The following is a 13,125-nucleotide window of genomic DNA, read 5'->3' on the forward strand; positions in this document are numbered from 1 at the left end:
TTCAGTCAGGCCAATCAAGATTATGATCAGTGATTAGTTCATTGACTATGACTGCCTTGGAAGTGAGGGATCTAACATTAAGTAACCCTATTTTGAGATGTGAGATATCACAATATCTTTCAATAATGACATAGATGGTCTTTATTCCAGTGAGATTGCTAAGGCGAACAACGCCATGTTTTGTTTTGCTCAACCTAGATCGAGGCACAGACACTGTCTCAATAGGGATAGCTGAGCTGACTACACTGACTGTGCTAGTGGCAGACTCTGCTAAGCTGCCTGGCCGGCCTGCACCCCTTGCTGCCTGGCCGGCCTGCACCCCATCTCATTGTGGAGCTATAACATATGTGGTTAGCTGATACGTAAAATACCTATCCAGGCGTTGTAAGATCTAGCATGCGTCAGCAACGCCTGGGCAGAGGAACGCACACATGGTCTGCAGTTTAGAATGCAATTCATTTAATCAGACGTGTTAGCTATAGGACTGGGGGAAAAGTGTGACACCAATCAGGCCCCCAGTGACTGGAGTACATTCAGATCTCTCACTGGTGTACCACACACTACCCCCTCCCCAGATCGGATATGAACACGTCATAAGCCATGGCAAAAATATATATAATAAAAAATGCTACATTTTCTCAACCTCATTGCAAAATGTGTAGAATAGCATGAGATTAGCTATAAAAGTCCCAGGTCATAGACTGCACAGCAAGCGGTATCGATGCACCAAGTCTGGAACCAACAGGATCCTGAACAGCTTCTATCCCCAAGCCATAAGAGTGCTAAATTGTTAGTCCGGGTAGCTATTGGTTAACTATCTGCATTGACCCTTTTTGCACTAACTCTTTTGACTCATCACATACACTGCCGTTGCTGTTTATTATCTATCCTGTTGCCTACTCACTTTACCCCTACCTATATGTACATTTATACTTCAATTACCTCGTACTCCTGCACATCGACTCAGTACTGGTACCCCGTGTAGACAGCCAAGTTATCTTTACTCATTGTGTATTTATTCCTCATGTTATTATTTTTCTATTATTTCTATTTTCCCCCTCTGCATTTCACTGTTAGTCTACACCTGTTGTTTACAAAGTGTAGTGTATTAGGATTATGTCTTTGTTAATGGGTTTTTAAGTGGAACTGAAAGAATGTTTATCTTAGTTCAAAAGTAGCCATTTTTAGGGTGACGCCCCAGGGGAGACAGGTGATTGGACAGCAGAGGGAGCAACCCATATTTTTACATTGTTTATAAGTATATGCTGGAGGCACAGGGGGGCAGAGCGACCATAGCAATCTGGGGCGTCGCTCTCCGGGTGTCATGACACCTGTAACTTATGCTGAAAGCTTGTGATATGAATAAACTTATGATCAAGGTTCAGTATGAGCGGACTCCTTTGTTTATCAGCAATAATTGCCAGCATTTACCCGATACGACAAATGGCGCCCAACGTGGGGCTGGTCTGCATCTCTTCTTCGTTTCATTCGTTGCCGCCAAGCTAACTCGTTCTGAAGTCATGGCCAGAAAAGGGTGAGTTTTTCCTCACCGCTTTGGAAGTTTGTTAGTTTGGATGCTATGTGATTGTGCACTGGAGAAATGTACCATTAGGACCGAAATGTGCCTCGTGTGGCGTTATTGCTGTCGACTAAGGGTCTGTAATAATTATTCTAAAATTTGGTTGCATTGGTAAACGGCAAATAATAGGAAGTCTAGAACAATTGATTGGTAGTGAATAAAGGCCAAGATACGTATACACAATTAGGGCATTGTGAATCTGATAAGACCTCGAAACGAGGCCATCATAGGATGGGCCATAAAATCCTCTAACGCATTAGGTGTTGAAGGTGTGTTCTGGGAACACGGGTTTTTGGAATATGTTCAATTGCATGTTACCGCTCAGCGGGTGGTTGACGAAGCATTTTGTTTGATGTAACCTCTCATAGGATATCCATGAACTCACGGCAGCATAAAGTTAGTGGAAAAGGGAAAATAATTTAGGCACAATGCAGGCTTCTTGTTACATGTTGCACGCCACATGATAAATGCTAATGCTGAATGCTGGTTGTGCTTCATGCCACATTGTACATAAAGGCTAAATGCTAATGCTAAATGCTAATTGTGTTGCGTGCTACATGCTAACGTGTTACCTAAGAGGGCCATTGCGATGGAATAAAGCCTCTTAAAGTATGTAAGTGTGTGTAGAATTCAGGTTCTATGTGAATGTGAGCTCTGTTAAGTGTTATTGTTTGATTATAAGGGGTAAAATAGAGGGGCTGTAGCGGAAGGCTAACGGTCTATTGTCTGGGAATCGTATCGTTAAATGTATTTGCGCATTTGTTTAATTTTACGACACTACACTACAAAACGGGGGAGTTTACGGCACAAGATTATGAGACGTTTTGTTTTACGGCACTAGACTACAACACGTTGTTTGCTAAAACTACAACACGGGATTGTGGGTAAATTTGTCATATTTCTGTTAGACTGGGCTGCAGGGGGAGACAGAGAAATAGCCACAGACAAAGAGAGATTTGGACACGAATCTTCTAGTTGTTAAAGCGGCTGTGGTTTGAAAATGAAACTATTTGTTGAGATGTAGTGAATTCATAAATTAGATATATGTTGACGGATTATAATAAATTAAATAAATAAATAAAATAAAAATGTTTTTGAGCGATTTAGTCCTGAGTTAAGTCTTAGAGCGAATGTGAGTGGGGGAATATTGAATATGGTTGAAATAACTCAGTGATTGCATTAACTACTAAAATCTTTTTCTGTGTCTCTGTTCTTTTGTCATATGAGAGGAACGATAGGACGAGACGAGAGGAGAGAGAGGGAGAAAGAGAGGTGCTGACGTGACATCACGTGACAAGGGGAAGATCGAGTCAAAAGGTTTTGAGGCTGGTTCTGTTTGCAAAATCTTCCCCTACAGGATGTTTGATGTTATGACAATTTCACAGAGGCTTGGCAACAGACTGATCATTTGAATAAAATCTGCATTTTAGAGTCTCTGGCATCACTTGGGTTTGATTACAGTTGTGTTGGAAATCGAGTACTGACATTATTCTGTAAAATTAAGATAATTAGGTGCTTATAGAGCAAGGGGGTTTATGGGAATTGTAGTGTTGTAAGGTTAGAGGGCTTTGTTTTTAGGATTGCTGTGAAGTGGACTACTTGTATTTACTTTCCGGATGGGTTGTGGTAAGATAGCCACTAATTGATAAATTGGTAAGATAGGATATATAATTTTATTTTTGGTTTTAATTATTCATAATTTTTAATTTATTTTTAATTTTTTAATTTTATTTTAATTAAAAATATTTTTTGAATAAAAATTTTAATTGAATTTTTTAATATTCATATTTTTGTTGATTGATTAAAGGGGGGAAGCCATAGGCTATATAGTCTAAAATAAAATAATTCACAATAAAGGAATATAAAAGAGTAGTTACAATGGGGAGAAAGGACAGCAAGGCTATGAAAGTCATTAAACCGGTTGATATAGTTGAAAATAGTAATCCTTTAGTTAAGGGTATTGCGAGGTTATCCGGCAAATGGAACAAACGTTGGCCTGACATTGAACAACCATGGCCAGTGGAAGGGACTCTTAACCCTGACGTCATCAACATCATGAAAGTGCTTCTGTCAATTTACAAGGCAGATCGAAAGAAGGGAAAACAAAAGGAACGACGTAAAGAAAAGAGACAAAGGGAGCTGGGTGTTCTTAAGCTGTTTGAAGATGAAGGACAAAAACTGATGAAAGATACCAACGATAAGAGAAACAAAGGTATAGAGAAAAGGCTAAAGGAAGAAAAGGCGACAGAAAAACTAATGGCAGAAGTTAGTACACCTTTCTCACATACGGATTCAGCAAAAAGACACCCACCTTATGAGAAGGAAGTAGAGCTTAGGGATGTTTATCCTCAGCTTCCGGTGATCATCCAGGAGGGTGATTATTGCATCAGAGATGAAGATGAACGAATAATAGATAGAGGACAAGCAGAAACGACCAGAAAGATGAATCCAAAACTCCAGAAGTAAGAAAAAACCGAGATGTCTGGAAACTAAGAGAAGAATGAGGTTCGGAAAGATGAGGATGAAGATACAGAAGAGAAGAAAAACTGCTGAGAAAAGAATCCCAAGAATTGGAGGAGAAGAATACATTGAGGTCAAGGAAAGGCCAATAGTAAGAAGATGAGGGAAGATGATATTTCGAGGACAGAACTTAGAATATAAGCTTTTGAAGAATACTGATAGGTCAACAACAAGAAGGAACAGGACCAAGAAACTCTCAGAAAACTCAATCATACAACTGGTGGAGAAGAGAAGCTTTGGTTATGAAGAATCAGAGTGAACCAAATCAACAATCACTGCTACAGCTTCAACAGGACCAGTTCCAACCGCAATTGTACCAGCCACCAAGGGCGGTACCAGGTGTTTCATATCCACAGCCAGTTTCTGGACAGACACAGAGTTGGAGAGGAAGAGGACGAGAAGGTTTAGAAGGAGGAGGAAGATTTCAGCTACACTTCCAGCAACTCTCAGAAGAGTGTTATAATTGTGGACAGGTTGGTTACTTTACCTGTGAGTGCAATAAGTCAGGAGGAAACATCAGAGGGAATTTCAGAGGAAGATACAGGGGCCAGTCAAGATCATCTGGAGGACAGGTGAACCCCTACAGGGGTCCGGAGCAAGGATTCTAGAGGTGCCTAGAAGATACGAAGGGGGGTGTCAGCTGGTAGCACCAATTAGGAAGGAAAAATATCTAACAATTGAAGTAAAAACAAAGGACTAGGAGAGGTGAATAGTGGAAAAGCTTTTATCTGTGTTCAGCCTAAAGAGGTTAAACATCTCACTATGTAAAATTAACTAATTAGGATAGGGATTTGAGGTAGTAAAACAGCTAATTACTCTTAAGGAACCAATTGGGCTCTGCTATAGAAAATCAAAGAGAAATTAAAATAGACATACTAATATTAGAACATATACCTATTGCATTGTTGGGAAGAGATGCATGGTGTAAATTGAACTGTACAATAAGATGTACACTAAACGGCTGTCTGGTAGAATATTTTAAAAAAAGTAGGGTTTTTGGGAATCATATTTGCTTAAAAATATAATATCATAGGAAGGATGATAATCTATTAGACTGCCTATTAGACAATCTGTCTGGGAAATAAAGTTAAAAGGGGTGACTGTTATTCTGGGTTACATTCCTACACCAAGAGATTTCAGGCTAGGCTAAAAGATGTTTAGTCGTTTGCCAAGTCTGTGTGTGAAGAAGTCAGAAGCAGGTGGGGACTTCCCGATCACATATTCAAAAAATTTGGTGGTAAAGGGATTTTGTGAATAAATCAGTGGAAAAAGGTTTTTAAAGGTTAGGAGAAAAGATTAGATTAAAAAAAGTTAGGAGAACTAGGGTTGAAGGAACTCTAAGACAGTAAGCTAAGTTTCAAAGTTAGTAGTAAGAACCGTGGTGAAGGACATTTTAGAGTTTAGTGGAAAGATAGATATGGTAGGAGTTTAGATCTGTTGGGAGCAGATGCATTGAGAAAGTATGCGTTGCTGAATGATAAGAGAAGATTGAGGGTGATTGAGTATCTATATTTACAGTTCCCAGCAGGGAGATCAAGGTAATTATTGGTGTATTTTGTTATAATCAAAAGTTTGAAAGTCAGGGATTGGAGGTAGGACTGAGAGCTAAAAAAAAAGTGACACTAGTGGTGATAGATGGAAGTACAAGTAAAGAGTTCAAAGCTTTGGGGAAACTAGATGAAGTAACAATAAGGACATTAACACTTCAGCATATTAAAACAATAGTGAGAAGCAATTTAACTCTTTCAACATTGATAGTTATTAAAGCCATAAATATATCGCATTTGATTATAAGGGAACCAATTTTAGAGGAAAATACTGTTATTAGGGTTAGGATGAGTGATCCAGCTCATCTTCATTGTAGATGTGAGAGATGGAGTGGAGAGGGGACGTTCCTCCCACATGGAGAGATAATTATGGAGAATAAGTATTGTTATCAGGACCAGATGTAGAAGCTGTTGCACCTAGTCAAAGGAAGTATAGTTTGTACAACGATATGAAGTGGAAGAAAGTTATGAGTGATTGTTCATTTATTTTGCGTAATGTTACAGAGAAAGATCAGGGAGAATATATGTGTACTTATCTAGTGCAAGCATTAAAATTTGTTCCGGTTAAGAATTATTGGTTAAAAGGCTATGTAATTCGTAAAGTGACGCTTATAATGGAAGATTTGAAGTCTGTTGAAGCTTCCACAGTCACCGAAGGAGTTCAGGAGGAGTATATTATAGTAGCCACTCCAACAGTAGATAATACACAGAGGATATCGGGAACTTTCCCACTAGAAGTAGTTAAGGGTGTTAATACATCAACTAAATCAACTACTTTAATGGTAACTTTGGAAGGGATTAATGATGCGACGGCAATAACAAATGTAGGAAGTATGACACCGACACCGACAACAACTTTTCTGAAATTAAAGGGGGTAGCAAGAAGGACTCAGGGGTTTATGGTACGGATAGAGAGTGCTGTCAATGATAGTAAGGATAGGGTTAAAATAGGAGAGCAGATAGTAGTAGAGAACAATATAGATTCATCTGAAATAGTGAAGGATACTATCATGGAGGTACAGGATGAGGTCTTTGATTTTAATGACAGACAAAGAGAGGTATCTGATCAGTACCGCTCGTTAGGGAAGAGAGAAACTAAATGGGAGGCATGTGGTTTGATTCTTCTGTTGTGAAAATTAAAGATGGATGGGCAGGTAGGAATCTTTGGTTCCAGCAGCTAGCTCATTCTGTAAGATCAGTGAGGAATCTTGAGGGTCCATGTCTGTTGAGAATTCCAGCACCAAACATTTTAGACGGTCGCTCGACCTCTATCAAGTATGTGTCAGTCTTATGCTTTGTCATGACTGTTGTATCAGCAACAATCAGTAACAGATAAAATAATGTCATTGTCAAAACATTTGTTTAAGCCTAGGTTTAAGTGTTATTGGGTTAAGTGAATTAACTTGTGTGAATTTGTTAGATAAGAAGGAAAATCAGGTAACAGCGAACCCTGAAGCATTGGAGGTGAAACCAGTGAGGGCTAAAAGTTGTTTTTGTTCTAATAAAACATATGATGTAAGGGGTATGTTTATGGGAATATCAGATTGTGATGAATATATATCATATATGATAACTTTGGGTATGCATGACCTTAAGGGTAGTAATGAGAAATATAATGTTACTTTTTATGTTCCAGTTAGTAAGAAGAGCAGGACTTTGATGGTTAAAAGATTAGCTTTTGACTGACAATGTGACTATTGGGAATTTTAGAGATAGTTGGAGGGTTTGTGGTGATAAAGCGTATATATTCTTACCCAATGGATGGACAGGATGTTGTTACATGTCAACGTTGAAGCTTCCATATGAGGCTTTTACCATTAAAAGAGGGGTAGCACCGGACACAGATAAATCTGAATCTAGGTTTGGAAGTAGGGTGGAAAGGGACATGGCGACATTTCATAGTCTGGGAAGCCTATCATTGGAGGATAATTCTAAGAGAGAAGGGGGGACTTTTTCCATGGTATGGTGTAACATATTTGGCAGATCATATTGATAATATTAGCTATACTTTGATTCCAGATAGTTCAGATAGTATCACTATGCGTTGAAGAATATAAGGGATGCGTTTGGTAGATCTGAAGGAGCTGGATGGTCAGCGAAGACTTGGTTGCAAGATCAGTTAGGCCCAGTAGGAGCAGTGATGGTTCAGATTTTAGTTGCAGCTCTGATAGCGCTGTGTGTGATGTTATTCTTTTGTAATTTCTTACTGACCTTTGAGAAAGCTATGATATTGAAATAGGTTGGAGTAGTGATGCCTGGAGACAACGCTCAGATGCCGTTGTTGACTGTTCCTGATCTGGATGAAGAGGGACAAGTGGGTCTGGATGGAGTATTAATGGATAAATATCCTTTTTGATTATTTGATCATTTTTCAACTTTTTTTCAATATTAGTATGATGTTATGAATCAAAGGGGGGAAGTGTATGAATGAATCGTATTATCCTAGTTCATTATTCTATCATTTATAGTGATTCATACATCATTTATATATAATTTGTATATTCTTAGTTGATATTGATGGTTATTTTGAAAGTGTTGTTTTGCAAAAGATACTGTTTGGTCTTTTCTTTTCTTCCAGAAGCATTTGGGGGAATATGTGGAGATTGAAATACTCAAACAAGGACAATATGAAGGGACAATATGAAAGGACAATGACTGGAGGAGATGGAACAAGGAAGGTGTGGAAAGATTCCGATTCCATCATCAACAATGCATTGGAAGAGGAGACTACGGAGGAGATGAAGTGTAGTGGACTACATTCCAGTGTCTGCAATGAAATATAGACATATTTGCATGTGTAATACATAATTTGTGTCATATTCTTAGGTATTAATTTTTGTAGAATGATATTTGATGTTATTGGATACATGTGGGGATCTTAGATGTTTTTGTTTATTTCGTGAATGCTTAGGGACAGGGAGTCTAGGCAGGGAGAGGTCCACTGTAGGGTCCGATGGGTTGACCAGCCTTGGTGTGGATATTTTTTGGATAGTATTTTGTTTGCAGGGGCTTACATGTGTATTTAATTGCATCATAGTTTCAAATGCATTGATAAGGATTTATGAGTTCATCGGGAGTACCTAGGTGGTTGCCTGGGGCAGAGGGACCGTGAGAGAATTTTACTGTCTTGATTGATGGATGGATATCTGGAAAGATGGCTGCCAGACAGTTTTTCGCTCTCACACTCCATAAAGATTTGTTCATATTTCATAGTAATGTATTCACACTTCATAAACATTTATTCATATTTCATAGAAAGGTATTTACACTCCAGAGGGAAATGTTTTTGGTTTAATGTTAAAGATACTCAATAAGATAAATTGTTACTTGTCATAATCCTATTCTGTTTGTTTTCGAGACTGTTTAGTCTCGAAGGGGGGAAATGTAGTGTATTAGGATTATGTCTTTGTTAATGGGTTTTTAAGTGGAACTGAAAGAATGTTTATTTTAGTTCAAAAGTAGCCATTTTTAGGGTGACGCCCCAGGGGAGACAGGTGATTGGACAGCAGAGGGAGCAACCCATATTTTTACATTGTTTATAAGTATATGCTGGAGGCACAGGGGGGCAGAGCGACCATTGAAATCTGGGGCGTCGCTCTCCGGGTGTCATGACACCTGTAACTTATGCTGAAAGCTTGTGATATGAATAAACTTATGATCAAGGTTCAGTATGAGCGGACTCCTTTGTTTATCAGCAATAATTGCCAGCATTTACCCGATACGACAAAAGCATGTGACATCAAATTTGATTTGAAAACTACACATTTTTCTCTCTGCCCAATGGCAATGTGTGTAGAATTGCAGGAAATTAGCTTTAAAGGCCAGGCACCACACCCTTATAGGGTAATTTCCCCCTTTAATCATATCACAATCAACTTTTACCAGTTGAATATTGACACAAATAATAGTTTATTACATTACTTCTGAAATATTGTATTAAAATATGCAAATAATGTGATGTCATTACATATGCACATGTTTGCATATAACGCAAATCGATGTTTCTGGACACTGGATGAAGTCTGCCTAAATATTTTGGTTTCATTTTGTTAAGACACTCCAGGGGCCTCATTTATAACCTCTGCATACATTTAACACTAAATATCTGCATGCGCCATTTCTGAAAAAACTGCACAATACTGAGATTTATCAACTTGGCGCATGCCATAGGCCTACATTCGCATGTTTCGCGCTATAATTCAGACCTGTCGTAAAACGTGAACTAGCCCATCATAAACCTTTTATGGTGACAATAACACCCTTATTTGCTTTATAGTTTGGAAGTATTGGAATTAGGCCAAGACAATGGCAAACTTGATTAAATGTCTTTGGAGATGTTGGCAGAAACTTTTTTATTTTGCAGTGACATTTGCTGTAGGCCTATCTGACCGTTTCTGAAAGACAAAAACAATTGCAAATTGTTGTGGACCTGTAAACAGATAGTTTGAATGCAATTATGTTTTGCATTCACTTTTTCCCGAACCTAAATATTCTGCACTGCCCACGAATTCTGAAACAAAAAATAAACTACAGTAGGCCTACTTGCAGTGGTAGCCTACACACTTCAATGCAAAATATCCACTGTCTGTTCACCTGTATGTTTTAAACCGCGCACGGTATTGTCTGCATAGAGCAAAAACTTGAAATGATAATATCCTATCTAATAGGCCCAATTAAATGAGAGATGCGCATGGTAAATTTGTTGTATGGCTACTTCGGGAATATGAAGTCATCATGGCCAGAAAAGGTGAAGAAGGTATTCTGCACTGGTTGTGATATGTATTATGTTTATAAATTAAATACTGTCTATGCAAGAAATGTTACATTACAGTATTCAGAAGTAGCCTACAAACGTCAATGGAAAAGGTGAACCGTCTGTTCTACCGTTAAACTGTGCTTCGGATCGGATCGCATAGAGCAAAATAGGCTGCTTGAAATAGCTTATCTATTTGCTACTGTGAAGTTGGTCCAATTAAATGGCGATGGGATGCATGCCTATCCTAACTTGTTGTAGGCCTATAAAACTATTTCGCGAGTATCCTATGAAACCATCACAATCAGAAAAGGTGAGGAATTTATTCTGCAATGATCATGGAAAGGAAATAAATAATAGGAAATCTAACTATTTCTACACTGAACAAAAATATAAATTCAACATGTAAAGTGTTGGTCCTGTGTTTCATGAGCTGAAATAAAAGATCCCTGAAATTTTCCAGAAGCACATAAAGCTTATTTCTCCCATATTTTGTGCACAAATGTATTGATGTCCTTGTTAGTGAACATTTCTCCTTTGCCAAGATAATCCATCTACCTGACAGGTGTGGCATATCAAGAGGCTGATTAAACAGGTGCACCTTGTGCTGGGAACAATGAAATGCCACTTTAAAATGTGCAGTTGTCACAACACAATCAAAACAAAATCAAATGTTATTTGTCACATGCGCTGAATACAACAGGTGTAGACCTTACAGTGAAATGTTTACTTACAAGCCCTTAACCAACAATGCAGTTCTAAGAAACAATACCAAAAAAGAAAAAAAGAAATACAATATAAAATAATACATAATAAAAGTAACAAATAATTAAAGAGCAGCAGTAAAAATAACATGTACATGAAGGTAGAGTTTTTAGTGACTATGCATAGATAATAAACAGAGGGTTACAGCAGCGTAAAAGAGGGGGGGTGGGGGGGCAATGCAAATAGTCTGGGTAGCCATTTGATTAGATGTTCAGGAGTGTTATGGCTTGGGGGTAGAAGCTGTTTAGAAGCCTCTTGGACCTAGACTTGGCGCTCCGGTACCACTTGCCGTGCAGTAGCAGAGAGAACAGTCTATGACTAGGGTGGCTGGAGTCTTTGACAATTTTTAGGGCCTTCCTCTGACACCGCCTGGTATAGAGGTCCTGGATGGCAGGAAGCTTGGCCCCAGTGATGTACTGGGCTGGGCCGTTCGCACTACCCTCTGTAGTGCCTTGCGGTCGGAGGCCGAGCAGTTGCCATACCAGGCAGTGATGCAACCAGTCAGGATGCTCTCGATGGTGCAGCTGTAGAACCTTTTGAGGATCTGAGGACCCATGCCAAATCTTTTCAGTCTCCTTAGGGGGAATACGTTTTGTCGTGGCCTCTTCACGACTGTCTTGGTGTGCTTGGACCATGTTAGTTTGTTGGTGATGTGGACACCAAGGAACTTGAAGCTCTCAACCTGCTCCACTACAGCCCCGTCGATGAGAATGGGGGCGTGCTCGGTCCTCTTCTTTTTCATGTGGTCCACAATCATCTCCTTTGTCTTGATCACGTTGAGGGAGAGGTTGTTGTCCTGGCACCACACGACGTTGTCGGTGATCAGGCCTACCACTGTTGTGTCATCGGAAAACTTAATGATGGTGTTGGAGTCGTGCCTGGCCATGCAGTCATGAGTGAACAAGGAGTACAGGAGGGGACTGAGCACGCACCCCTGAGGGGCCCCCGTGTTGAGGATCAGCATGGCGGATGTGTTGTTACCTACCCTTACCACCTGGGGGGCGGCCCGTCAGGAAGTCCAGGATCCAGTTGTAGAGGGAGGTGTTTAGTCCCAGGGTCCTTAGCTTAGTGATGAGCTTTGAGGGCACTATGGTGTTGAACGCTGAGCTGTAGTCAATTAATAGCATTCTCACATAGGTGTTCCTTTTGTCCAGGTGTGAAAGGGCAGTGTGGAGCGCAATAGAGATTGCATCATCTGTGGATCTGTTGGGGCGGTATGCAAATTGGAGTGGGTCTATGGTTTCTGGGATAATGGTGTTGATGTGAGCCATGACCAGCCTTTCAAAGCACTTCATGGCTACAGATGTCTCAAGTTGAGGGAGTGTGCAATTGGCATGCTGACTGCAGGAATGTCCACCAGAGCTGTTGCCAGATAATTGAATGCTAATTTCTCTACCATAAGCCACCTCCAACGTCGTTTTAGAGAATTTGTCAGTATGTCCAACCGGCCTCACAACTGCAGACCACGTGTAACCACGCCAGCCCAGGACCTCCACATCCGGCATCTTCACCTGCGGGATTGTCTGAGACCAGCCACCTGGACAGCTGAGGGTGGGTTTGCACAACCAAAGAATTTCTGCACAAACTGTCAGAAACAATCTCAGGGAAGCTCATCTGTGTGCTCCTCATCCTCACCAGGGTCTTGACCTGACTGCAGTTCTGCGTCGTAACCGACTTCAGTGGGCAAATGTTCACCTTCTATGGTGGCTGGCACGCTAGAGAAATGTGCTCTTCACATATGAATCCCGGTTTCAACTGTACTGGGCAGATGGCAGACAGCGTGCATGGCGTCGTGTGGGCAAGCGGTTTGCTGATGTCAACATTGTGAACAGAATGCCCCATGGTGGCGATGGGGTTATGGTAGGGGCAGGCATAAGCTACAGACAACAAACACAATTCCATTTTATTGATGGCAATTTGAATGCACAGAGATACCGTGGCGAGATCCTGAGGCCCATTGT

Source organism: Coregonus clupeaformis, chromosome 15 (genome assembly GCF_020615455.1).
Source record: "Coregonus clupeaformis isolate EN_2021a chromosome 15, ASM2061545v1, whole genome shotgun sequence".
NCBI classification, from domain to species: domain Eukaryota; kingdom Metazoa; phylum Chordata; class Actinopteri; order Salmoniformes; family Salmonidae; genus Coregonus; species Coregonus clupeaformis.